The 26,758-nt window shown below is 45.0% G+C and overlaps 1 long non-coding RNA gene across 1 annotated transcript in view; it reads left to right on the top strand.

Annotated features, from left to right (window-relative positions):
- Positions 1–518: 518 nt before the first annotated feature.
- The window catches only part of LOC108447821, an 88,820-nt gene continuing 62,580 nt past the window's right edge, over positions 519–26,758 (top strand). The window contains exon 1 of the long non-coding RNA XR_001863515.1: positions 519–821. This is a non-coding gene — a long non-coding RNA (uncharacterized LOC108447821). The remainder of the gene's footprint in view (positions 822–26,758) is intronic.

Raw genomic sequence — 26,758 nt, 5'->3', positions numbered from 1 at the left:
AACTGTAAATCTCAGACACAGAGATGGGCTCAAGCTGAAAACCTCAAATCCAGATTTCTGACGTTCTCTGTTTCAGATCAGCTCCACTGTGGGCTTTGGGTTTGAGGATTTGGGACTGGTTTTTCATTTAGGTCCAGCTTCCCTCCTCACATTCGGAGAGGATTGGCTCTCACATCCCATGTCCCACTGCACTCCAGTTAAACTTCATGGACTGGGTCAGCTCCTGATTTCTCTCAACTCCAAGGTGCTTTCCTGGAGTCAAACACCCACTGTGTTTCAGCACCTCTGTCCCTGATAACCTTGCTCCTGTTCAGAAGATGATTATGCATTTCCTCTACCGTGGGAGCAACGTGTACCTGTCTTTGGTTTCACATTTTTGTTCTGTGCGTCCCTGTGTTTTTCTTTCCGTGCCTTGTGCTGAAGAGAGCCTAATAATACAACAGCAACAACAAAAATAGCATTGTGGCTATTATTGTCCCGGCGCAGGTTTCTCACTGGGAACAGATCCATCTGTCAAATGTCCGTGCGCTGCAGGGCAGGCACCGCTCCTGCCTCCTTGGGCTCCTCTGGTGGGAGGCACAGGTTGGAGAAACACAATGAACTTTGGCTAATTTGGGAAAAGACAGCAGCTATTGGTGTGTTGACAAGCTTGCTTAAGCAGTAGATCTCAGGGAGAGAGGGGGGGAAAGGAAAATGTTTCCATAACGACTGGCACGTGAATGCTGTGATGTTCCCGTGAGGTGCCGGTGTGTGCTCACTCCGGAAAAGGTGTGTGCGCTCTGCAGATGTTCTCTTGGAGCGGGAGATGTCCTAATAAGCAGGTACATTGTTCCCCATGTTTAATCATGAACGGCAGTGAATGGCTGATTCAATTCTCCTGACCCTTTTTTTCTTCCCTCTTGACCTTTTCCTTTCCTAGCTTGTCACAAATGAGGAATGATTATTAACCGAAATAAAAATTTTTAAAAATTAAAAAAAAAAAAAGAAAAAGTGAGAACATTAGGCGTGGGGGAGAAGGGGGACTTGGGAATGTAAAGGAGAGTGGAAGTGTGTTATGTTGTATTTGTTTTCTCTGCTGCCATTTTATTGCTTTTCTGGGAGCGCTGCCAGAAAAATGGCGAGTAGCACTTTAATTAAAGAAGGCTCTGTGTGCACTCCAGCTGTTCCTCATGTGACTGGCCTGTCTATGGGTAAAGCAAAGGATGCTCCCGCCAGGCTGCCCCAATCAATGCTAACCTAATTCCTGACCACACGCTGCCAAGTGTTGGTGTAAACCTGCGGCCTTTGGGGCTCTGTCTGCAAGCCAGACGCTCGGCGCCCCGTCCTGCTCCTGGTATCCTCACGGATCTGAAGGCAGAGTCTGGCAGTGGCATTGCTGGGGGTGCAGGAGTGCGTGGAGGGAGGTGGAGCTACACTAAAACCATTTTCTCTGCCTGCAGCAATATGGCTTACCCATAAACAGGCTGTGCTGCCTGGAAGGAAGGGCAGTTTGGGGTTGGTGGCAGAAGACTGGGCTCCCACTGAAGTTTCTGGGAAAGCAGAAATTGGCTGTGAATGAATATGACTAATTTTTCAGCAGTAACCTAGATCTGAGATGCCCTCAGCTCCGGGAAAACGACTGCCTTTCTTTATATATATGCATATGTATTTTATTTCTCTGAATTTGGAGAAAAACAAGTTCAGCTGGAAAAGTCCACCTATGATAATACCCCTAAACTGAAAAACCAAACAGCACATCTGGAAGGTACTCTATGAATTCATCAGCAATGTTAAAAAAATGCTAACAAAGCAAAGCTGCATAATGGGATGGAAATTTTTGTGATGACCCGATGAGAAAACTGAAATAGCATCTTATAGCTTATACATACTAAAGTTTTGTTTCTTGTGAAACCATCCTCTGAACCTAGTTTTTGATGGAAGAAATATTTACTGTGGTGATTTAGGCTATATAATTCCTTAAGACAATAGGTTGGACTGAGGTCTTATTTTTACTACAGGGCCCCTTTGCAGCCCTCTGCCAGTGTGGAGGGCACGAAGATGAATGTGATGTTGTTTGTGCCCACTGTAAGGCCATTCTCCAGTGCCAGACAGGCGTAAAGGGGCCTCTCTGTGAGCGAGAGCTTCATAAAACCCTGTGTAATAAAATCCTGTGCTTTTGTTGCAGCAGCTCAGTGGCATTACTGCCATTGCAAATGTCACTTCTGACGTGTGCTACTTTAGGTGCGACGTGAAACGTCCAAGTGTAACCTGAAGTGTCCCACAACTGAAGCATTTCATTGCTCTTTCACACGCCTCACCTACCAGTAACATGAAGCCACTTCCTCCCACAATGGTGCAGAGCTGAGCCTCCTGTACTGACCTGCATGAGACCTTTTTTTGGGAGCTTTCCAACCCTTTTCCTTTCATAGCCTGAGAATTGCTCCCCTTCTGTATTCGTCTGTCTCCCACACACCGAGGTCTATTCACATGGTTTACGGCAGTGGAGGTGAATTGATATAATACATCGAGGAGATTCGAGACAAAACTATTGTATTTCTGAAAGTCAGCTTCAGAGCAATGGGGGCAGGCTGGACATCCTCCCCTTTCCAGCAAAAAGAGGGAAACACTGTCAAAACCTGGTAAAAGAGAGATGTTATCTGGATGTGGCAGAAAGCATTAGATGGAGTATTGGTGTACGGGTGGGAGGTTGGAGATCTACCATGCATGCTTTGTCCAGCCTTAATGTGTTTGCAGAAGGCCTCAGGGAATCTGAACAACTGCTGATGCATGTTGACAATATTTTATAAAAGGGTCATCTCAGTCTGTCCTGGCAGAGAAGCCGTGATGCCAGCTGTGGGTGGTTTCCGAGCAGTAGATGGATGAAGGCTCTTGTGCAATGCTTTCTTTGTGTGTTTACTGTGAAACCTGAAGGATACTCTTTGCACACCCACCAGGTTGTCATTGTCAGATTTTGGGTCCCTTTGATTACAGCAGTGAGTTTTCCTCAGATATGGGAATGGATGTGTGCCCTGCTCTTAGTGACCCTGAGTCTGGTCATGGTCATCTCCTCTGCTTGTGAGCTGCCTGCACACCCTGCTCTTCTCTGGAAGTCTGAGGAGTGCAGGGCCTTTTTCTTTCACACTCAAATGGTGTTCTTCTTTCAGTGACCCTGGCTGTTTGTTTGCACCCCAGCTCATTTCTCTGAGGTGATTTATCAGTCTTCTGTAGCCCAGTTTCTCTTCGGGTGATGTCTTTATGAGACACTTTCATTTATCTGGTGCTGCCTTTCAGCTAAATACCAGATTGTTTCCTCCATCCATGCAAGTTTCTTTTTACAAGAAAACTCATAAAATATTTTCCTTTGCCTGGACTTTATTTTTTGGCTTCCTAGGCAGTTTACCTTCTCTTCATGTACATTTGAGTGAACCTTGTTTTTCCTGGCTGCTTTGAAATACAGGCTCAGAAGCAGCAACAACTTTGTGATCTAAAAATGGTCTGGGCAGAGTTGTTGCTTATACAGGAGGCCTTTTGCTGTTCTGTCCATCAGGTGCTGGGGAACAATATGACAGAGACTCTCATCTTGTACAATGACATGGGTTCCTTATTAACAGAATTATTCCCAAAATTTGTCTGGGGAAGGCATTTTTTCTGCCTTGTTCTACTTCTAATGCTTCTCACAAGTTTTTTCCATTCTGCAACTCTCCCAATTAGAAGCAGGTTAATGTGTCTTTTGGCAGCATTTATTTATTTATTTTTGGTACAAGTCTGTGTTGATTTGCTGGAGGTGGTGGTTGCTGGCCACTCTGAGGGCACAGCTTTTACTGTCATTCTGTTGTGGTCTAGAAGGCGCCCCTGTTAGAGCTAAGGCAAGCTACCCTGCACAGGAAATAAACTTGGTTTTTGGACTTGTAAATCAATTTTCCACATCTGGATGGCCTTTTCTGGTGGAAACATGGGTGTTGCAGGAAGTTGAATAAATAAGTTTCATTCCAACATAAGGTCAGGATGCAGCCAAGGTACGTACCCAGCTTGGCAGCTCCAGCACTCCCTGTCCTGCTAAAATAACAAGGAGGAAGAGTCCTTGAGACTGAGAGAGGGAGAGAAGAAGGGCATTTGGGATGGGAAAAAAAACCTGTAGGCAGAGGTGACCCAAATTCATATTTTCTTGTCTGACTGATAGCATTGAAAGTGCTTCCAGGCAGGATCACGGCTGAGAGCACGTCAGCATCAGACAAACAGAAGTCACCAGGTGCCTTTGAGCAGGATGACAGGGCTGTTTGGCACAGGGCTGCACAGCAACATTAGCCTGGTCCTGGAAGTGGGATAGATGGGTCATGCTCAGGTCTGGGACCTGCTCAGTGGGAAAAATGCTCTGCCTGCTGCAGTTCTGCACTGCAGTGCTTGCTGCTTTGGTCCTGTGAGGAGCAGGGATCCACAGTGTAGCCCTTACAACCATCCCCAGTGATCCTCCAGACCAATTCCTGCCACTGCGGGTCCCACAGAAACCAAACTGACAATGTCTGATGGTGGGTGCCTGGAGCAGGAAGCAGCTGGGTTGGCCATGAAAAACAGAACAAACAGCTACCTCTGGCCTTCCTGGCCCCAAAATGAGAGACAGTCGCTGGCCAATCCTGAGCTTGGACAGCTTGGCAAGATCAAAATCAGATCTAGTGCCTACCCTAAAAAAATCTGTTTAGAGCTTGGTCTCTGCTCAATTCTGTGTGCACTGAAGAATGCCTGATGTTGTGGTACTAATACACTGTGCATCATAAATATGAGCACCAGTGTTTTGGACACAGCCTAAAGCAGTGTCCAAACGAGTTCCTGCCCAGGAATGACAGCCCTGCAAGTGTGGTGACTCATGGAACTCCATGCCCAGCACACCATCAAAGCCCATGAAACATTACTTTAGCTGTAGGACAATAACATCTTTCTCAAGCAGGACAAGGCAGCTGGCTGGATTCCCATGTAGGAGCTTTCTGAATACTTGGGAACTGCTAACAGGATACAGAATCTTTGCCTCTCCATGCTTTGAGTGCAGTGCAGATGGGTATGGCCACAGTTTCTACTGTGACACCACTGCTAGTGGGCTCCAGGAAGCTGCACTGGGACCAGAGCAAAGGGCAACAGTAGTGTGCTCAGGATGAAGTGCTTTAGGGAGTGAATGGAACTGATAAAATACAAGATGCCTTAAAGCTTTTTCAAAAATGGAACTAAGTCCAGTAGTCAGGATAGGTGTATGATGTTATTATTATCAGTCATTTTTCATAACTCAGGACTTGGTGGTGTCAGGTGCAGCTCAGAGTTTGCAGTCTAAATACAGGGTTAGCAGAAGGCAGGTGGAGACAGACAGATGAGGCAGCAGAAAGACTCACTGCCATGATGCCAGCCAGCAGAGTAGGCTGTGGTGGCACCTTAGCAGAAGCTTACAAAGCATCCAGATTCTTGGAGGTGTTGTAGCAAAGGGGAACTTGAAGGATCAGCTCAGATGTGTAAAGCATCAGGGTACCTGTCTGAAAGTGTGGCTATGGAAGAGTGTATCTCAGGCTGAGCTCTCAGGAGGTGGTCTCTTGGCCCAAGGATAAAAGGTAGTGGGGAGAATGGGTGGAAAAGAAAAAAAAGTGGACTGTGTTGGGGTTGGTGCTCTGAGGGCACAGAGATGCAAATTGTGGGTCTCTGTGGCAGCATTCAAAGTGGCTATGAAGGGGAAAGGATTGCATTTATGAGTGACAGAAGAGATGATGCTGCAGTAACTGAGAAAATAAGAATCTGGCCAGGTTCTTGGCTGTTCAGAATGGCAGTAAAGGCCATGCCTGAGTAGCAGTATTAGGACTGAACCTGGAAGGTTCAGCTTGGCAGTGCTGATCCTGGGTAAATCTATCGTTGGAAATGCCCCTGGAAGTGTGACCTTGCTGGCTCTGCTGTGGAAAGAAGAGGGAGGCTTGAGTCTGTCTCAGTGACGTGGTCTAAACTCACAGCTGAAGGACAGTGCATGGCTTTGTTTGAGCAGTCTGGAGTCAGGGTTGAGCCAGGAGCCACCTGCATGTATGGGTTGGCTGAACTTGTGTCTGGGATGGGAGTGGTCTTGGAAGAGATGGGAGGAGGCAACATCGAGAGCAGGGTGCTCTCATCAGGAGACAAGGGAGGTGAGGAGGATCTTCAGAGAGATTGTGAGAGAGGTATGAGTGGAAACAGGTCAGAAGAGTAGCATGGAAGCCAAAGGAAAATTAATCCTCATGAAGGTGAGATGTCTGAGTGAGGATGTAGGGAATGCAAGGAGACTGGAGGCAGAGAGTTGGATCTGAGATTGTGAAGACAGTTGTCTGCAAACTAGGCTGTCTCTTTGGCCAGAAATGTTGGTTTCTGTATGTCTGCTTTTGATCTCACTATGAACATTAGTAAATATTTCCATTTTTCTGGCAAAGAGGATGTCCCTAGACCATGCAGCTGCTCAGTGAAAGCAGCTTTGTTATCAGGATGGTGGCCAACATTGCAATGACATTATACAGCTGTTTGGGGCCCTGCACTTTTGCCTGCATTCATCACCTGCTTTTGAACTGGTCCCAGTTCTCATTGCTGACCTATGGGAAACCTCTGCCTTGCACCAAGCTGTTTATCAGACTGGAGAGGCTTTGAATAAAACAATTCCCTGTTCCAGGGAGCTCAAATATTTTGACAAAACTTTAGTCTCATCCCAAAATCTCCAAGCAGCTCCAGCCATCGATGACTTTGACATCTGTGCTCTTAGCTGAGCACAAGGAGAAGATGCTGTATTTCTTTAGTTGGTGCCAGGCTATTGTGATGGCTGATGCAATGTTTTGGCAGCTAAACTGTAGCAATGAAGGTTTGTACTGTAGGACTCAGTTCTATCAGAAGTTTTAAGGCCTTAATATTAAAAAAAGAGCCTCACTGAACTGGCAAGCGGCCAAGTCATAGTACATAACCTCTGAGCACTCCAGGAGTATTTTCGTAGCAGCTGGATGAGGAATGAGTTGATAGAGACAGAGCAGGGGGAGTTCAAAGCACAGGCCCTCAGATCATTTTTCAATATGCTGGATTGTCCCTACACTGCCTTGGCAGGAAACCCAAACCCTGCTGCACTGTCTCCTTGGCCACCTCCATGGTGGAGCTGCCGGTCTCCCTGTGCCGGGGCTCGGGTGTGAGGGAGAGGTGTTTACACTTCTCATCCAGTGGGAGAGCTGGGAGTGGAGCACAGGCACTTCAGGCTGTAATGTGATAACAGGTTTGCCCCAACACTCACTCCTACTGCTACTAATAGAGCAAGAGAGTGGAAATTCCTCATGCAAGAGGGATCTCTCAGCTGTGGAAAAACCACTGTCCTGGTCTTCCCCACTTCTTCCAAGTCAGCAGCTGAACTGCTACTCCTAATACAGACTAATGCCAGGCACCTAACATAGAAAACAGAGTGGGTACACTGAGTATATCAGATCCAGGTTTCCCAAAGAGGGCTGCAAAGTCTCACCCCTCCATTACCACTGCCTGGTGTGGCTGTGTGGCCTGAGACAGGAGGGTGACAGGGAGAAAATCCCCGTCCTCAGCAGAGCCACATCTCCCCAGGAGCAAGGAAATGGCCTCCCAAATGCAAAGTGCACTGGCCATAGTGCATGACTTTACTGGCCTCCTGCTTCTGTGGCAGTCAACAAAAATTTTTCCATGGTTTTTAGATTTGGGTTTGGTAGGACAGGTGGTGCTGCAGTGGCCTGGCAAAGGGGTTTGGATGACCTGGGTGTGTGATAGCTTCTTCTTCAGTAAACCCACTGGCAGATGAGTTTCCTGAACCAGTAAATTCATGTGAGCACCTGCCCCAGCTGAAGTCACTCCCAGCTTCCAGCAATACACCGTGCACACATTGCCCTGCCACAGAGAGCTGGGATGGAGGAGCCTGGGAACAGGAGTGGCTGTGTGGTACAGCAGTGCTGGAGCTGTGGCAGAAAGCATTTGTCCCCAAGTGCTTCCATGTCCTCTGTGCACCCACACTGCCTCCTGTGCTCAACTTAGATGCAGATGTTCCAGTTATGCTCCAGTTTGTCATCCAAAAGCTTTGAGATTTTCTCACTCCTTTGAGACCAGCAGACATGGGTAACTCTTGAAGGCTGTTCTTTGACTGGCCATTTTGGCCATGTGAAATTACTTGCAAGGGTGTTTCCTTGCTGTAAAAACAACTTAATGAGTTCCCCTTGTCCTACTCTAGGTTTTTGGTCTCATTGACACACTCAAAGGACCACTTTGGTGGGCTGGGAGGGGTTGCTGTGCTGAGGAGAGGAAGGTAGAATTATGGTCTGACACAGAGAGAGAGTGCTCATTTTGGTGAGCCCTACTTTCCTGTGTGCTTGGGGACCTGTGAAACTCCCCAGACCAGCCCATCTGGGTGTGGGGGCCATGCTGGGAGGGAGAGACACCCCTCTGTGGGACTTGTGGCTGCAGTGCCCCAAGGAGCAGTGCTGAATAAATGTGCATGTCTGCATGTGCATCCACTTTAATCACTCTTTAAATGTGCAGCTGTTCTCCACGGGAAAGTATTGTATGAGAGTAACGGGGTGACCCCAATTCCCCTTTTCCTCCTGCAAAACCTGTTCATATTCTCTCTCGTGTCTGAGAAACTACTGCAGAAGGGGCTTTCCCTCTTTCACTCTCTTTTTCACTTTGTAACAAGAAGAACAGTCTTTCATTGTTAGATTTCAAAATAATCCTCTTCTGTCAGAGTCTGACTCCTACATCCAGCAGTAGGGCTGGACCCTGCACCAGAAAACTGTGCGAAGGAGGTGATGCGTGTCTGGCCACCCATTGCTTTTCCTCTCAGTTTCCCAGGAGTTGCTGTAAAGCCATTCCCTACTGCTGTGGCCAGTAGAGTAATGCAAAGGAGGGTCTGGCTCCAAGGCCATTGAATGGTGTGCAGTCCCTAAACTGCAGAGGATTTTGGACAAAGTGTTAAAGGAAAAGGCTTGGTAGGGATTTTCAGGGAAGAGACTGCTGCCAAGGAGAGCGGCACCAGCCCGAAGCTGGGGCTGTCCCCCAGCCCTTTTTTCCTCGGGGTGGTCGGCTTCCTCCGCCCGGCATGGCACAAAGAGCCTTTGGGAACTGGCCCAAAACTGAGGAGTGGCAAAATGCAGTTAGTTCCCCTGCTTTTGTAAAAGGCATGTCTGGCTGCCAAGAGAAGTTTCCGTATCCTGCTGCCTTGTGTTCGCTGGGGCTCGTCTGGGACCTGCTGTGCCTTCGAGTCCTCAGGCTGCGACCAGAGTCTGGGAGCTTTGCTCCTTCCTTTATACATGGGTGGAGAAGACAACAGTCAAGTGTTTTCAGCTTTTCTGACTGATTTGTGCTCATTATAAAGCTGGCTGCCTGGGCCAGTTTTCTGATGTGGGTTGGGTGTCCTGGGGACATTTGCTTTGCTTCTGCTGGGGCTGAGCTTGTTCTGGAGACAGAGGCCCTGGTCAGAAACTTGGGAAGATGCTGAAAAGATGGCTCTGAGCTTGAGGGTGCCCTCCAAGAAAGACCCAGTCTAGTGGAGAGGGGTGAGTGAGCTGCCTTGCTTAGGAAGAAAACGTAGTGTGGGGAGAGCACTAAATAAAGACACTAGAGACAATTGTCTCCCTCAGCGTGTTTTGGCTTGAATAAATTGTGAAGGTTGTCAGTAAATAACTTTTTATCAGGCAAGATGGGTTTTCTGGTCCAGCTCCTTTCCTTGTGGTTAATCTCATAGTGAGGGTCTTTTGCCAACGCTAAGGGCACAGTATTGGGACAAACCATAGCACAGGCTTTGTAAAAGGGAACTAAAGAAAAAGACCAGAGATGCAGGTGATCAAATAACAGTGTTTGTTGGGAATTACTGTGATGTGGAAACACTTTTCAAGGGTTGGTGCAAGTACCTGATATCAAGATGGTGTTTAAGCTGTAAAAGCCATCCATAGTGCTACGATGGGCAGTGGATTATGAGGATGAAAGCAGGCTGTCATTAAAATGAAGTTGCAGTTACAGGAGGTGTTTTAATTTGAGTTTATGTAGCGTAACAATTTGTATATAAAAGGTTCCTACTTTGGGAAAATTCAGGGGTATGGCTTTTGTTAATTTTCTCTTAAGACTGCAGTTTTGGTGTGAGTTCATGTACTGGAGCACTAAGGCTGTCTTCTACAAACACATCTTTCAGGCCACCTAGGTAGGGCTTGGGTCCATTAGACTGGAGCAGCTGCAGGCAGCTATCATACTGGATCAGCCAAAGATAGCATGAGCATACTTAATCTTGCATGTGTGCCTAATATGCAAATAGAAATAAATGAAAATCTGCCATTTGTTTGACAGGAGCATCCCCCAGTCTGGGGAGCACTCCCCTTGACAGCCACGTTTCATGCAGAAGAGAAGCCATAGCATGCAGAGAAACTCTGAAATGTGTTGTGTTTGATATGAAAAGCATGTGAGGCTTTTTTCCTGTTTTCTGGAGGGAATTAATATAATAGAGCTGCCACCTTTCATCAGTCAGATTTGGTGGCAGTTGAGCTCAGGGACAGTAGTGAAGAGGAGGGTGTGTGAAAGGTGTGGAGAGAACTGGAATCTGCATCACAGAGAGGAAGGGATTTTTCTGTGCATCTCCAGGAGAAGTGAAGGGCTGTTCTTTGGTGTTTGCTTCTGTCAGAGACCCTGACAGATTTTGGGCTGGGCTGAGCCCGCTGGGGTGGGCACAGAAAGCATCTGGGTGTGCAGCAGACATTGCTGCCAAAGAAAACCAAATCCTTTTTTTCAGAAAGACTGTCAGGGTTATTTAGAGGTAGGTTTAAAATGCGCTGCTCTTTTCCCTGCAGTGAGGAATACCTCTCTCTGAACTCTTCCCGGAGGATAGGCTGCACTGCCAAGTAGGAGGGAAACATCCCAGCCTGAGCTCACATCTGAGTGTCTGAAACACAGTGGAGCTGACACAGTTCAACAATCTAAGGGGAACTCTAGTGCAGAATTTGGTATTCTAGGTATTTAATGTCCTATATACAGTTTTACAACCTATATATTCAGAATTTTTTATTGAAGATGTTTACGTACAGTGTCTAGCACACTAACATTGGCTCTTACTTGCTACAGCCATAATTTTGCTAGATACTGTGTGGCCCTGCTCCTGCTAGCCCTAGTCTTGACCTTGCCAGTATACAAGCACCTCCTGGGCTGGGATGAATATCAGGAGGTCTCACAAGGGGCCATACAGGCAGAAGACTCTCAGCAACTCACCAGAGATTACACATCCTCAGGACCTGTCCCAGCAGGACATTTGGATGGGTGGTGCAGGGGATTTTGGACTTGGTTGCTGCTCTACTTGTCCCTGTGGAGCTCACAGCACCGGAGCTGCTGCTCTGAGATACATTTCTCTTGAGCAGATTTTTGTATTGGCTCAGTCTTGGCATCTCTGAGGCTGCTGGGATGGAGCTGCCACAGCTTGCTGTAGGCATAAACCTGCTGTCCTCCCAATAGCTGCCCCCAAGGTTTTTGGCTGTGCTTGGCAGTGTGGAAACTACCTGCAGTTCTCAGGACACATCAAGCCTCTTTCTGTCCGTTTGCTACAGTTTCTCTTACCCACAGAGCAGCAGAGCTGAGCCACCTCAGAAAAGCAAGTGACTGATTTGAATTAACAAGAAAGCGGAGAAAGCAAGTGTCTTGTTTTCTTCCTAAAGTTTCTGGGGAGATGTCTGAAACCTTGGGACATTCCACCAGTGAGTGATCTAATTAACAGGAGTTGAGCTCAGCTCTTGTCAGCGTACGCCTTGAGAAGGAGCTTGAACAATTCTATTAAAACTGCACCACTGCAGATAGAGCTAAAGACAGAGAATTGGATCTGCCCACTTATATATGTCACAAGTTTCTGTCATCCCTAGGACATACCCTGAGGTCCTTGGCTTTTTTAAGGAAGCATTTACCTATGCCAAATCCCAAGATTTTTTTTCCCAGAGGAGCTTGTACAGGGAGAATCAGAATGAAAATTGAGTCCAGACCTGGGGATCTGTTTTCTCTCTCCCAATCACTTTGAGTGATCTGATATGATGGGGAAAGGGTCTCTTTGTCTGCCTTAAACAGGCTAACTAGTTTCACCTGGCACATGGAGCTGAAGAAGGGACAGAGGTGGGAGATAAAGGTTTTGGTGTGAGGGTGGCTGGGTGGGGCTGTCTCACTGCAGGCAGCAAACCCAGGATACTGACCTTTGTCTTCCCCCCTCTTGCTACATAATTACTTAATGGCAGTATCTTAGGCACAAGTATTTTGGCATATGGGTTGGTTTTGTGTATGCTATGAGCTGCACATGCCTGGTACAGGAGGGCTCAGTTCCAGACAAATCCTGGGGCCCCCAGGGTGGACGTCCAAGGTTTCCTCCTTAGGTGTGGGGATTGTCACAGTGGCAGGAACCCCTCGCGTCAGACAGAAAGTTCTACCTGTTTTTTCACTGCTGAATCCCTTGTCCCTGCATTTTTGACAGTTCATTTGCCTGGATGGTATAAAAATGAGAAGAGACTCTGTTCCCTCCTCCCAGTGTAAGGCCTTATTCTCAAGCTCCCATTCCCTCCTCCCACTGCAAGGCATCATCCACAAAGAGGTGAGCACCGCAATAATCCAATTTCCCACCTCTAAAACAACCAGTTTTGACTGAGTATTGGCTTGGCATTTATACACTGAACAAGAAAATACCATGGTCTGTAAGCCTCTTGTTTGAGTGAATCACCTTGTGAGCAAGGGGCAGTCGCTGGGTCTCAGACTGCAGCTGGGAATTCTCCTGATAGAAAATCTTATTTTAGTGAAACACCTCAGACATAAGGATCTTTTTATTTGAAGCCTATCACCATCCCATCCTTCCACCCCCTGCAATTTTCAGCTGAGATAAGCCAAGTCTCTGGAGTATATTTTGTTCAGAGTGACCTTCAGTAAACTGGTGCCACGACATCAGTGCCGTGCCCAAAGCAGATCTCTCTGCACCTGCCAATATAACCAGGAGTCTGCTATGTGGAGCAGAAGGTGTTGCTTCTTGGTGGACTTGGCAATTGGTTTGAAACCTCCTGTTCAGTCTGAATTTCAATCTGGCATTGAATGTGTTTTTTGCCTGGTTTCTAAGTGGATAAAATCCTTCAGTTTATTTTGTCTGGTAGGCATTTTTGTACTGTGTACATTTGTGAAGACTGGCTTTCTTATAGATTGGCCTTATCCTGCTATCTCATCACTCTGGTTACTGCAGGCCTAGTCAGTATTTTTGATTCATGGTTGCATAAAAAATATATGTTATTCAGGACAGGACACTAGCAGAACTTGTGACATGATTTAGGAGCATTTGATGATCTCTTAGTTATTTAACCTGAAGAAAGTGTTAAGCCTGTCCTCCCACCACTGTACATGACATAAATGAAAAACTGAGGGGAAAAAGCAGCTAGAGATCCACTCTTCTGCAGATGGCTAACATATATGAAAAGGATTTTGTATTATGTACTTGCTTAATTTAAGTAAAGATAGAATTACTAGTAGGTAGTACCTGGCTGGCATTTACATCTGTCAAGCCTAAATGAGAGTAGGGTGTTTGTGAAGTTGAATGATTTAACATGCCAGTCTTTTCTCAGCTGTCATCTATTTCAGGAATTTCAAATCTTTCTAAATGAAACTTTTCTCCTCCTTATCTGGCTTCAGAGTGGGGGAAAAATTTACTGGAATAAACAAATAAATAATTTTAGTAAAATCATACTGGCAGTGGGGAAAAGGTGAAGGAGAATAGAGTAACTACTTTAACTCAATGAAATATTGACATGGATAAGCGTAAGAGGGAATAAAAGAGAGAGAGAGAATATGTGATTATCCAGCATCCCAAATGTGCAATGTTAACAAAACTTTCGTGAGGAAGGATGGTTAGCAATTGGCTTGGTATGTCAGGATTAAGAGCAATTGCTCAGCCTGCTGGGAAGCCTCATTGCTCAGGTGATGGAGCGAGAATTCCCTATTTATTCAGCAGCCTTCCTGTGAGCCGGGGAATCAGGGCCTAGTGTCAGGCTTGGGTGGGGAGACTGGCAAGTTCTCTCTCCCAAGTCTGAAAGAGAATTTCTCCTAAAAGCTGATTCTGCATGGTGGAAGCCAGGGTGAGTGCTGCCCTTACACACATTATTCTTTATCATGGGTCCCTTAGGAGGGAATGACAACTCCCAGCCCATTTGGAAGAATTTTCTCATGACTGTTCCAGATGCTTCCTTCTCACATTGAGCTCTTACCAATTTCCACTACTGTCCACTTTTTTTCTCCTTGTCTTTTTTCCTTTTCTGCCTTGTCCTGGATTAGAACTTCTTCCATGTCACAGCTGACTGGTGCTAGCACAGGTTCATTCTCCAGGGAAGCTGGAGGCACCTGGTAAGATAAATCCTGCTGCTAAAAGCTGTGGACAGTGAGCATTAAGCAGCAATTAGTGTGACCTGAGCTCTTTGCAGTGGCGCAATACCAGGAAATTGGATAGCGTGCAATTCCCACTGGTGGATTTACTGCAGTCGCTTGGTGTGGGCAAGACAAGGATGGGAGCGAGCTGCTGGTGACTAACTGTATTTCCTCAAGGGCCTGGACTTTTCTTGAAGGTCTTTCTCAAGGCTAGAGTCATCTAAGGAACTCCTGATAGCTCCTTGACAGATCACCTGTCTGGCTTCTTATCTGCTGCTGAGCCATGAGTCCCAGGTGGGATTAAGCACCCTACAAGGCAGAGTCACTCAAATTCAAAGACATTGATTCACACTTGTGGATTGCAATGTGCTTTTCAGAGGTACAGGCCTTTGAAGAAGCAGCAACAATGGATTTTGAACTGGTTTCAAGGAATAGGTGAGAGAGGAACCATGCCAGTTTTAATCGGCAGCAGCTACGGTTTTATTGTTGAGTGCCAGACTAGCAGCTGGAGAATGCTGGGGAGCATGTTGAGCTTTGATGTTTCCAAATTGTGGTCCTGGGGGATTTCACTGTAACCAAAAATGTTTGAAGTGCTGGCCTCTTGCCACAGTTTAGGATGAGGAATGTTTCTGAAAACCTTCACAGATCTGTATGGAACTGGAGTGCGTTTTTCCCATGCAATCCCAGGCAGGACTGAGACGGATGCACTGTGGAATTACATTACTGTCTTAGGACATCTCTAATTTACAACCCCAGGGCAACAGCAAAATACTAAGGACCAGATTTTCAGTATGTAACTCTAACTCATCATTCTTATGATCTTGGGGCAAAGGAATATCCAGTAGTTCACATTTCTAAAGTGCAATATGATTTCCAATGCCTAGATTTTTATAAAGTGACCTAAGTTCGTTTGTGTATATACATCTTTGCTTCTGTACATGCAAAAAGTCCTGCAGAAAGCAGTTGTTTGTTTTTTTTTTTTTAAATAAGGCAGTAATGTGTCTCCTGCAAAAGTGGCCATAAAGGTAAAACACAGAATGCAAGCCATTAGATAAGTTGTATTTAACATGTTTCTAATTCTGGCCTGAAAGGAATTTTTGTAATGGCTGAGGGAAAAATAGGGATCCCGTTTTGTTGCTCTTCAGCAATGATTAAAAAGAAATTGCTCACTTATATCCATTAGGAAATTGTGAGTTCTGGAACTCATGAAATATTATCAGAGAAGGACCTTTGTCACTCATTGGTGTTGGTGTGTATTTAATCAGCAAGGTTCAGTGGGACATTGTCCATATACTTTATAAAGAATCCCTGTGAATGGAGAGCTTTTCCCTCTCTCCCTTCACAACCCCTCACCATGCTTTTCCCTTCTCACCTTCATTCCATGTCAGTGCCTGCATTTGGCTTGCAGAGCTCTCACACAGGTCACTGAGAAGCTTTCAGCCAAGAAACGGGTTAAAGGGCCAGTTTTGCAGTAGACAATTAGTCTCTTCTGGCAATACCCTAATTAATCCTGTTATTGGGCTTTGCCACTAATTGCTGTAGGAGAGGTCTGGCCCTAATAAAAGCCACCCCCTTTGGCGTGGTGCCTCCAGTGCAGCCTGGCCCGGGTGATGGAGCAGCAGACGCTCTGGGTGGAACTCTGTGCGCAGGAATTTGCGCCGCTCCGCCGGCCGCTGCCGCAGATGGCAGCCGGCAAGGAGGGATGTGGTGTGGAGCTCCTTCCTGGATGTCTGGGCAATTTGATTCGGGAGCCAGGACCGCGCAGTGTGTGCTCAGTGATGCATCCCAGTCTGCAGGTGCGTGATGTGCCACCGCAGTCTGTGGATAAAAGGCTTTAGATTAAAAGCCTTGATCACCTCCCGTTAATGCTTCACGCCAACGGGGCTTTTAAAAGATTGTCTCGATGATAGAGTGAGTGACCTTCAGATCCAAGGGTTTCAGAAGTGTCAGCTATGGCCTCCCATTAGATTATTATTACCGGTTATAATGTCCTGCTATAAATTGGATAAGACTGGGTGTAGCACTGAGACTGAGTTCATTCGTTCTCCCCGGTCCCCATCTCACTGGGACCGTGTTTCTCTTTGTTCTCACTGAACAGCAGTTCACACCCTCACAGTTTCCTGCACTTCTCCCTGAATTTTGCTCCTCAGCACTTTTTAAGTTGGGTAGAGCGCTCCATCATCCAAGGAGCATGCTTCAGCTTTCATGCTAAAAGCAACTGCCAGCCTCAGGTAAGGGGTGCCGGGTGCTTCTGGCCCATCAGCCAGATGCAGTGTTTTCCCTGATGCGGCAAAAAATGGGAGAGCATTCTCTAGACAAGGGCAGGAGGGAGGGAAGAGGACAAACAAGTGACTGTAACAGTGCTTTTGTATTGCAAATTGCATGCCAAACAGGAACCTCTTGTTTTTCAGGAGCTACGTGTCCTTGAATTGGCTGGTGCTCATCTCTCTTGCTGAGCTCTTGCTGCTGAATCACACAACCTCACCTGGCTGTGCTATGTGTATGGTGCAGCAGGGGGGAACAATGCTGGGTTCAAGAGGGGCTTTGAAACTCTAATGAAGTTTTTCTGAACTAAGCAGGGCACCAGGCAAGTCTGAAAACCCTGTTTGTTCCTTATGATATGGGAACATTTGGATGAGTGGTTGTTATCTATTACTGTATCCCACAGCCATAGGGAAGAGAGGACAGGAGATCCAGCAGGCAGGAATTGTGCAGCAAGATTGATTTATTTAATTATTTTACAAACTCTTTTATAGACTTTTTTTCTTCATAGTCTAATAGGACAAAGGGTCAGCCACCCCCTGAGTTGATTGGCTAAAAATCCTAAACATCCATAGTCAAAATATTTTTCTGCTGTACCATAAACATAGTTCTACAAGGTCGCAGGTATTCATAGTTTACAGAACTTCTGCAAATATCTTCGTGAGGGAGAAATGTATCTCACGGGCTTAGAAAGAAGCAAGAAAAATTCTTGCTAGCAGCAATATTGTATCCACAGTTATCATTAATTTTTCCTTCCCTGGCTGTTCTGTACAGGCTTCTGCTATCCAGTCCTCTGCCAGAGCCTGATTTTGCAGCCCTCCCCTGGGTGGGTACATCTTGATTTGGTGAGTGCTGCAGCAAACCATGGTGACCACTGGCACCAGCCCGATTCTCAAATGAAGCCCTTCATACTTTTCTGGCTATGTGTATCAGACTCTGCTTTGCTGTGTGGCTCCAGAGCAACCACAAGCTGTACAGTTTCAGCAGGCTGAGTGTTCTCAGCATCTCTCCAAAAGCTCTGAGCATGGTGCAGTGTTGGGCAGTGTCCATCACTTTTGCCCCCTGGTGTTATATGGAAATCAGTAAGGCTTTCCCCTTATTTTAATAGCATCCCAAATGGCTGTGGCAAGTATAAAACTCTGTGCTTGGTCCAGCTGGCAGTTTATACCACAGGATTTGCCTTGGACATGGCATTTCCAGCAGAGGGTTTAACCTGTGGTCCCTATTCCTTGCCAGTTGAACCCATGGGTGTGAGATGCCTACAAAACACCTTCTTTTACCTCTCCAGAAATGTGCTTGTTTAGACCAAGGAAGGTGACTGTGGACAGTAACAGAACTGATACACAGAGGGTGAAAATCCTCCCAGAAATGTCTTTTCAGTCCAAGGGAGTGACTCCTCCACTCCTACTCAGTGATTAACACTGGGTTGGTGAGTGTGCTACAGACCAGGGGAGAGAAACTGCTTGTGAGATGAGGCTGGCAGGGTTTGGTCCAGCTCGCTGTATCCCATCTCTCTGCTGGCCTTTGCAGCTCACCTTTCTGCATTTACTGCTGAGCTTTATGGGTTTGCAGAATGATTTCTGGAGCTCTTTCAGATCAATACACAGTAGAGGTCCCTCTCTGGAGGGCATGTTCTGACATGATATTACCCTGTCATCGGTTCTTTTCTCAGTTTATAGCTTTCCTTAATATTTAAATGGGTTTCTTGCTGCAGTGCTTGTGCCCCGTTTACCCAAATAATCTATAACTCAATGACTTCTAAATCCACTTCACAAGTTGTTATATTCATTATAAATGAGTTGTAGTGCAACCTGCATCTCAAGTAGATATTCTCATCTGGAGGTCTGTGCTGAGATCCAGCAGGAGCAGCGAATATATTAAACCCATAAAACCCCCAAGACATCCCATACCATACAAAATGAGCTCTAACTACAGACTTTATTCCTCCTTATCACTTCTATTCGCCAACCATTCAATGAAAATGTATTACACACACACACACACACACACACACACCAGGCAGCTGTTCCTGCAGCCACAGCACTTCACGCCACTCCTACCAAGGTTTTGCAAGTGTCTGGCACTTTTAGCAGGGCCGTTTGGAGATGGCTGAAACTGCAAGTCCCTACAATTATCTGTATGAGTCTTAAGTGCTTGTGCAGGAGGGACCCAGCCCAGCAGCACTGGTGGGACCAGCATCTCGTGTTAGGCTTCAAGCCCATGCCTGGTCTCCCTGATTTCAGTGGCACCAGGCGCCCTGGCTGCTTTTTCCAGTTGAAGAGGCAGCTTGGTGTTGACAGGCCAAGGATTCAGACATGCCTCTGTGTCTTTGGGGGCTTTATTATTGTCACGGTCAGCTTTATCTGCCCAAAGGCTTTGTCTGGTAGGGTCTTAGCTACTTTTTAATCTCAAATCCTTGCTGATTGCTGTGCTAAAGCCAGCTTCACTCCCCAAACACTGTTTATCTGAGAATCCTGCATAGACGTTGCTCTCAAGATTTAACTTCCTTTTTAGCTCTGGTTTTGTGTTGTTGTGTGGTTTTTGTTTGTTTGTTTTTTTAACACCATGGAATAGTAGATGTAAAAGGGACTTTTAAGAAAGGAAATTTGGAGTTTGGAAGAGACTTTGTTCCACATTCTGACATTGAAGGCAGGAGAAATATTAGAACTTGGCAATATTCCTTTGCTTGTAAAATCTGATAGATTTAGATGTGACTGGTGCCTTGGATTGAATAGGAATGTTATTAGTGTATGAAATTCAATGAGCTCTAATGCTATTTAAAAAGTCCTAATGAGAAGGGTGCTTTTGTGTCAAATTCTATTGGTTTTTTATTTCCTTTTCTGCCTTCCGTATTTGAAGAGCACTAAAAATATTTTTAACAGCTAAGGAGGGAAATAGACTTTTGTCTGAAGGACCTGTGGGAGTAGGGGAGTCTGGGGGAAGGCGATGGAATTTATTTGGTTGGTAGCTTTTACTGTATGGATGTGTTCCCCTGTGAACCATTAAATTGGGGAGTTTGCTTGGCTTACAGCTGGGGCTAATTGGGATCTGAGTTTACTGACTGGCCTCCTTCTCTTTCCAATCAAGAGTCATTGTCTTTCCTGCCTGTTGATTTTGTGTGATTTACAGGGAAGTACCAGCTTAAAGGACAAAGAATTGAGATTATCAGTTTGTACAGTGGTGGGGTTTTTTTTAAATCTTTAGGTTACATGCAGTCTCCTTGTCCATAAGAAATGGTAAGATCTTGTGCATTTTGGTTTTGGTTGGACACAGTTTCTGAAAAAAATAGTGTATGGAAACATTTATTTTCCATGAGGAAAAAAAACCCCTAAAATGGTATTTTTTGGAGCCAAATAAAAGTATTTTGTTTGTTAAACTGAACCTCCTTGTTTTGAACATTATTAGATTGGGTCTGTCTGTGTCCTAAAATCACTGCCCACTGCACAGACTTGCCTCCTTTATTGGTGTTTCTGCTTTGACTGGGTTTTGAGCCTATAGAGGCATCATAGGAGATATATGCTTGGTATGAAGCCCAACCCACAAAAAGGATAAGAGCAATGAACTCACAAACATCCACTTGTAATAGGCATCAAGGACTGTAAGCTGATGCAGTTGTGCCAAACAGCCTTGAAGCAAGCTGTTTCTAATGACATTAAAAAAAGATCTTTCATAGTTTAAATAATCTTTGAACTTCAGTTCTGAACAGAACTTTGATATTTTAGCTTTTTCTCCAGCCTGGAGAGGAAAACAAACAGCCAGTGATCAGAATTCACTGTGGAATATTAAATCTGATTTTATTGTTTAGTTTTAATACTATACATACAAGCAAAATTGATCAAGACCTGATGCTTCTGAGTTATATCTCATACAATTTTATGACTTTAAAAAAATATTTTAAAATATTTCTGCTCCAAGAGCTTGACAGGTCCCTGCACAGAAAGCCTTAGGACATAGAACTCCAAATATACTCTTTCATTCATTCTCACTAGCCTCTTAAAACCTAGTACATATTTTATGCCAACAGAGAGAAGAGCCTTTTTCTAACTGCAATAAATCTGATGAAAATTTACTTTTTATGAAGTCTTATGTAATGCACTGTTTATCTCCTGGATAGAATTTCTTTTTGACTTCTGACTTAGTTGGAAGCAGAAACAATTACTCCTGCAGCAGGGAAAGCTGCTCCTTCTGCAAGTGCTCCCACCCATGTTTTTGCCTCTGCTGCTCTGTGTGGATGGGAGATAACACTGATTCTCAAAAGCTTCCACACCAGCCAAAAGCTGGGGTTTAAGGTGGGTTTCGCTGGCTAGGTCTGGTGTGCAGATTTAGCCAAACCACCCAGAAGACTGGAAGTATTCCAGTTTGCACCTTCCCAAAGGCTGCCTGGGCTGGGTCCCAGGGCAAGGAGATGTGCTGCTTCAGCTGCAGCTGGCAACTTCACCTTGAGGCCCTGAAGATGTTTGCTCAGCTAACTCTTTCCTAGAATAAAGCAAAAATGGGTCTGAGTCACGAGGCCTGACTGGTGCAGAACCCAGCCAGGTCACTGGTGAGACTGGTGTGGCCTTACCTGTTATCTCCAGAAGTGAAGGAAGCTCAGCATCTTGCACAATACAGCCATTATAAAATCTCCTGTAACACTGCTCACAGCGTCATGCAAAGTGTCAGCCATCAGCAAATAATCATTGCTAATTGTGTCCAACAGTGGTTTCCAATCCATTGCTTATTTTCTCTTTTCAGATGATCTGCTCTGGTTTCCCCAAGCAGAAGTTGTAAAACACCTTGCAAAAGGCAGATATTGCAGTATAATGTCTCTCCCTCTTTGAAAAGGATAAAGTCCCATAAATCCTGCGCAAGAGCCTGGTCTTCGCAATTATCTAGTCCAGGCTACAGACCTAAGAAACAAAAAATAATCAGCTCAGGCTGTGGATGCCTCATCCCCAGAATTAATTGTTCAGGTTTTCGTCATTATCTCCTGGCTCTTTTGCAGATATTTTTTCCAAGCTCATTTAAGAGAAATCCAGAAAAAGAAACTTTCATTGCAGTATCAAATGTATTTCTGTATACATTACAAAAATACCTCTCCGTATAGTTCAAGGGTCTATCATTGTTCTATTAACTGTGTGACATCTGCATATTGGCACAGGTTTCATGCCTTGGTTGTTCTCCAGGGACTATACCACTGTTCTATTGCTGGCACAGCCATTATTCCAGGGTAACTGGTGCACAGGGGCAGTGTTATATTAAGTGTAACATATGCTAGAAATCAGAAATGGAAATGCCTCATCATTGCAGTAAAAGCACTAAGCCAAGGCTTAGTTAGCAGCTGGGACTCCATATAAAAATAGTAAACCTGGGTGAGAAGGGCTCATAGGAGAAAAAAAAAGGCAATAAAAGAAGCAGGAACTTCTAATTTTAATTTTCAAAACCCACTGGGGAAAGCATTCTTGCACAGATTTTTCATCAACATAGAAACAATGAACCCCCAAAACAAGAGTGCTGAAATCTTCTATGAAAAATCTCAAGGGTTTTGGCTGAATGCTCTTGTTCTTTTCTGAAGTGGTTGTTCTTTTTTTGGCTAAAAATGGAAAATTTCTGCCTTTCATCAAAACGTCAAGTTCAAGCAGAAAAGGGAAAACTTTGGAGATGAAACTTCTACACCTTTTCAAGTTTTGTTTGTATTTTGTTTTTTGGTTTGTTTTTTTTTTTTTTTTTTGCCACAGTTGTTCATAGAGAATATTACTAATACTGTGAGCTTTTCTTTTTTTTTTCTGGGTGAAAAGGGTAAATATATTCCAGAAGAATATCTTATAAATCTGTGTTACATCACAGGAAGACATCTTCATTGGCCCTGAAATAAGTCAGGAAATCTAGAGGTAGGGACCCAACTGCACTGCCCCTAGACTGGATGTGGAGCAGGGCCTGGGGACTCATGCCCCAGAAGGGCTCTGGCATGCTGAGCACAGCAATAGTCTCCTTTGCTCTGTAGGGAGGTATCCAGCTTCATAAGAGTTGGACTTGATGATATTAAAGGTGTTTTTCAGGCTTAATGACTCCATGATTCCCAAATGATTCTATAAGCAGAGTGCTGGGTGCTCTGCTGTTCCACCTATGGTCCCTTTCTGTGGCTGGAATGGATGCTCTGATACTTATGGTCCACGTCAGGAAGAAGCATCTCCAAAAATAGTTGTAGGCTAAACCTGGCCAGGCATGGCTCTTTGTTTTGGAGTAGTCAGTGAGGCAGACTGGATGAACTTCTGACCTTAAATTCTTGAAAGATCAATGATGATCCTTTTGGGACTGTATGGAGAAGGCTGGAAATTGGCAATGCTGAAGGTATCTAGAAGGGAGCAGCCTGTGGGATGTGGTTTTTGGTAGATACTTTTGTTGAAAATTGTGGGTTTTATTAAACTGTTTGGTCAAGGAACCAGAGTAGGGCAGTGGTTCTTTACTGGGTTTTAGGTGTTTCTTGAATCTCTATCCTTCTGTGCTTTTCAGATGTGCCCCCTCCTTTTCAACACTTAAATCTTCTCACATATCCTCTGCCAGAGCTTTGATGCTCTAAGGGAAATGCAATACATTTGAGGACCTGGCACTGTAGACAAATGAATAAAAAAAAAAGGGAACTAGAGCTCCTATCAGCATCTACCGCTTCTACTTTTTGCCAAAATACTTTATTTCTTAAAAGTTTTTAGGGGAAAAGTGTCAGTCACGGTAAAATTCTAATGAGTGGTAGTGCCATTAACAGTTTCCACTTGAAATTTTATCTGTTTCTGCCAGTTTGCTGGTTCTCTGCACATTGATATACAAGGATATGCCATGGCTGGTGAGCAAACTCAGAAACCTGACTCTGGTGCTGGCCCTTTCCACTGGTCTCAGGAGTCCCTGGTATTTTCATGTCAGGATATTCATCTGTCTGTTAATTCTAAAACCTTCAAGTCTGATCAACAGCGCAGCTTTTCTGATAGATTTGGAAGTGATGCTTCACTGCAGCACCAGTTTGTGGCCCCAGACTTTATTGCTATTTTTCTTGTGCAAATTGAATGAGCTGATGATACTGTTTGGTTTCTTTTCTTTCCTTGTGTCTCCAGCATTCACACTCTTTTCACAGCACTACTGCTACCTCTTCCAAAACATATCTCACAAAAAGAAAAGTCCACAGACTCAGAGCCATGTGGACAGTGTTAATCTGGCCCCTGCCAGCCTGATCAGTGTCACTGTAAGAAACCAGGTGTTCACTGAGGGTGGGTAGGAATATCTTTCCTATGCAAGCTGGAAAAGCTGCCTTGACAAATTGCTGGCCAGAAGTGTGGCTGGGAACACTAATTTACTGATCTAGATGGTACCTGCAGCCCACACACCTCACTTGAAACCTCCTCAGCCAGGTGTCCCAAGTGTCACACAGGGCCTGTAGCCTGAGGAAGGCTGAAAGCACAAGCACACCTGCATGCCTGTAAACCTCCCCCTGGGCTTTGAGAGAGGCACTGGTGCAGCTGATGGCGGGGGGCTTCTGCTGATGGTGGGGCTGTCATGGATGTGCACTGGTCCTGATCTTTTTACTACAGTGCATTGCTGTGGGTATCATATAAAAGTGCTCCGTGAGGGAGCACTTGTAGCAGCAGAGGATAGTAACTTTGGGAATTAGACCAAGGATGCCCTAAAAAATTTCTGTCATCCTGCTGTGTGGTATCAGCACAAAGAGCAGTCAATGATCAGTCTTGCTCCATCCTGAATTTACAGACAACTCTGTTTCATCAGCCCAGTGCTGGCAGGCCTTTGAAAACGCTGATGGGTGAGGGAGGAAATGAGGTACTCCAAGATGGTGCTATTGTGGTGAAGTCATGACCTGGCTGACCTCTGGCCCCCACCTCACACAAACAATACTGTGACCAAATAAGACTACAGCCTTCAACAGATGGAGAGTCAATACGACATCACTGAAGGATAATATATTGATTTTGTTTAAACAGCCAAGACAACCCAGAATACACCAGTTATAAAGAACATGTTCTGCCCTCTAAGTTGACCTCTTAGAAAATTTGAACAGAGCTATGTAAAAAGAGAGAGAGAGACAGAGGAGATGCTCATCAAATTAGGAAAAGAAATTGCCTGAAAATGGCATTTGGGAGACCAAGCTAGACAATTTTTAAATAATAGAGTTGGAAACACAATGAAAATAGCCCTATCAAAATAGAATATATGTGACAGAATTTTTATAAAGCTTCACAAAGCTTCTGCAAATATAATATGCAAGCTGGGAATATTGGATTCCAAATAATAAAATGCTCCCAGTCAAGCTCCATCTCATTGCAATGAGCTGTAGTGGCTTTAGGCAGATGTTAAGAGGTTGCAAGAAAGTGCTTAAGCAGTCTTACATAAGAGATAAATGTGATGGATCCACATGTAATAGAAACACTTTTGGGATAAAATGAATCTCCCAAAAATCACAGTAGAGGCAAAGGTGGAAGTTGTGATGGATTCACCTGTGTCCGCTGTATGAACTGCAGCATAAGAAAACAATTTATCTCAGGCTATACAGTGAGTAGATTATGGGATCAAGGGTGTTTTGCATTTGGAAACCAAATGCAAGGTTAGAACTGAAAAGTTAGAACCGAAAAAAGAAGAGTCTTGGAGAAAATATCCTGTGAGTATTGGATCCAGCTGCTCTCCACAGCTGTACCCATGACTTTTCCATGTGCTGAAGAAGCATTTGCAGGTGCAATCCTACCAAAAGGTGAGATGATGCTGCACAGACCAGGCCTGATTCTCATCTAGGTATGCAGGTATGAGCTGCATTGCATGGCTGTGCACCCAAAGTGAGGTCTGGATTGCTCCATCAGGTGCAGTTTACCGCAAGGACAATTTTAGCCAGAGAGAAGCACTAGAGCAGCTCTGTAATGTCCTTCTGGTGTGTGCACACACAAACAAACCTGTGATGAATTGAGACCTAAACAGGCTGCCTCTCCCTCTGACTGCATAGTTACCCATTCCTAGCCCAACACGTGATGCATCTTACTTTTTCATAGAACACTTCCCAAAAATAAAATGGAAAGTTTAATCCTCCCCCCCAACATGTTTTTTTTTAAACCTTCACAAATGATGTTTCTTTCTGCTGTAATTTAGGATCTGTATAAATATATTCTGCTGCAAAGGGTGATAATTACAACGCCCACACAATTTTATAATACACACATCTAATTGTAGTACAGTTATTTGTGGCAGCCAGACACTGAAAATATACTTTTATTGTATGCCTCTAAGCAATGATAAAGTCTTTTTATTGCTACCTGAACGTATACTTTCAGGGCATTTTTATTTCACCTAACTAATCTGCTTTTAGATTTTTCTCTTTGTGTGGCTTTCAAAATTTCTCTTCTGCAATTAAAAATATAGGTAATTAGTAGGGACGTAAAAATACTCTTTGGGAATGTCTCGTCAGTGTGACAGGGCCTTGTGCAGATGCCCAAGCTGGATCCAAAAAAGCTGAAAGACTTTCCCATTGGTACAGCAGAAGGAAATATAGATATTGTTATTTCTTGTGGGTCAGCCTGGTCAGGGCACGAATTCGACCAAGACAGGGGGGATAGTCAAGGTCTATTTTCATCCTTTTATAGATGTCTTGCCAAAGGAGAAGCCAAGTCCTCCACTCCCTTTCTTTCCTAGGAAGCAGCAGCGTTTTCCACAACCAACCCTACTCCCAGAGGTTTTATCTGTACTGTCCAACAAACCAGTGCCATTGTTTGCTCTCACATCCTGATCTCTTGATTGCCAGCACTCCATGAATGTCAAAAAGGCCCTCAGAGGCAATCAGCTATTTCTCTTCGAATGTAAATCCCAGTATTGTTCCGGGAACCGCTTGCTCCAGGGGCTGTTCCCTACAGGCAGTCCCTATAGTTACCTTGTCTCTGAATTCATGTCCTGATCTACCCAGTCTCTCCCTGCCTGTGCCCATGAGGGGCAGCTCATTCCCAAATCGCTTCTCAAAGCCTGGATTTATCAGAACTTGTTCCAGGATTTGCTAGAAAGGGAAGCCTGAGCCTGAAACGCTCACTTCCTCATGTAGTTTTAGCTCCCCAGATTTAGGATGCCTGAAAGGATTATATGCTGTTGCCAGAGGCCTTCACCATCCAAACGG

The sequence above is a fragment of the Corvus brachyrhynchos genome, unplaced genomic scaffold (assembly GCF_000691975.1).
Source record: "Corvus brachyrhynchos isolate BGI_N302 unplaced genomic scaffold, ASM69197v1 scaffold245, whole genome shotgun sequence".
Taxonomy (NCBI): Eukaryota; Metazoa; Chordata; class Aves; order Passeriformes; family Corvidae; genus Corvus; species Corvus brachyrhynchos.
This window is presented reverse-complemented; position numbering and strand designations above follow the sequence as displayed.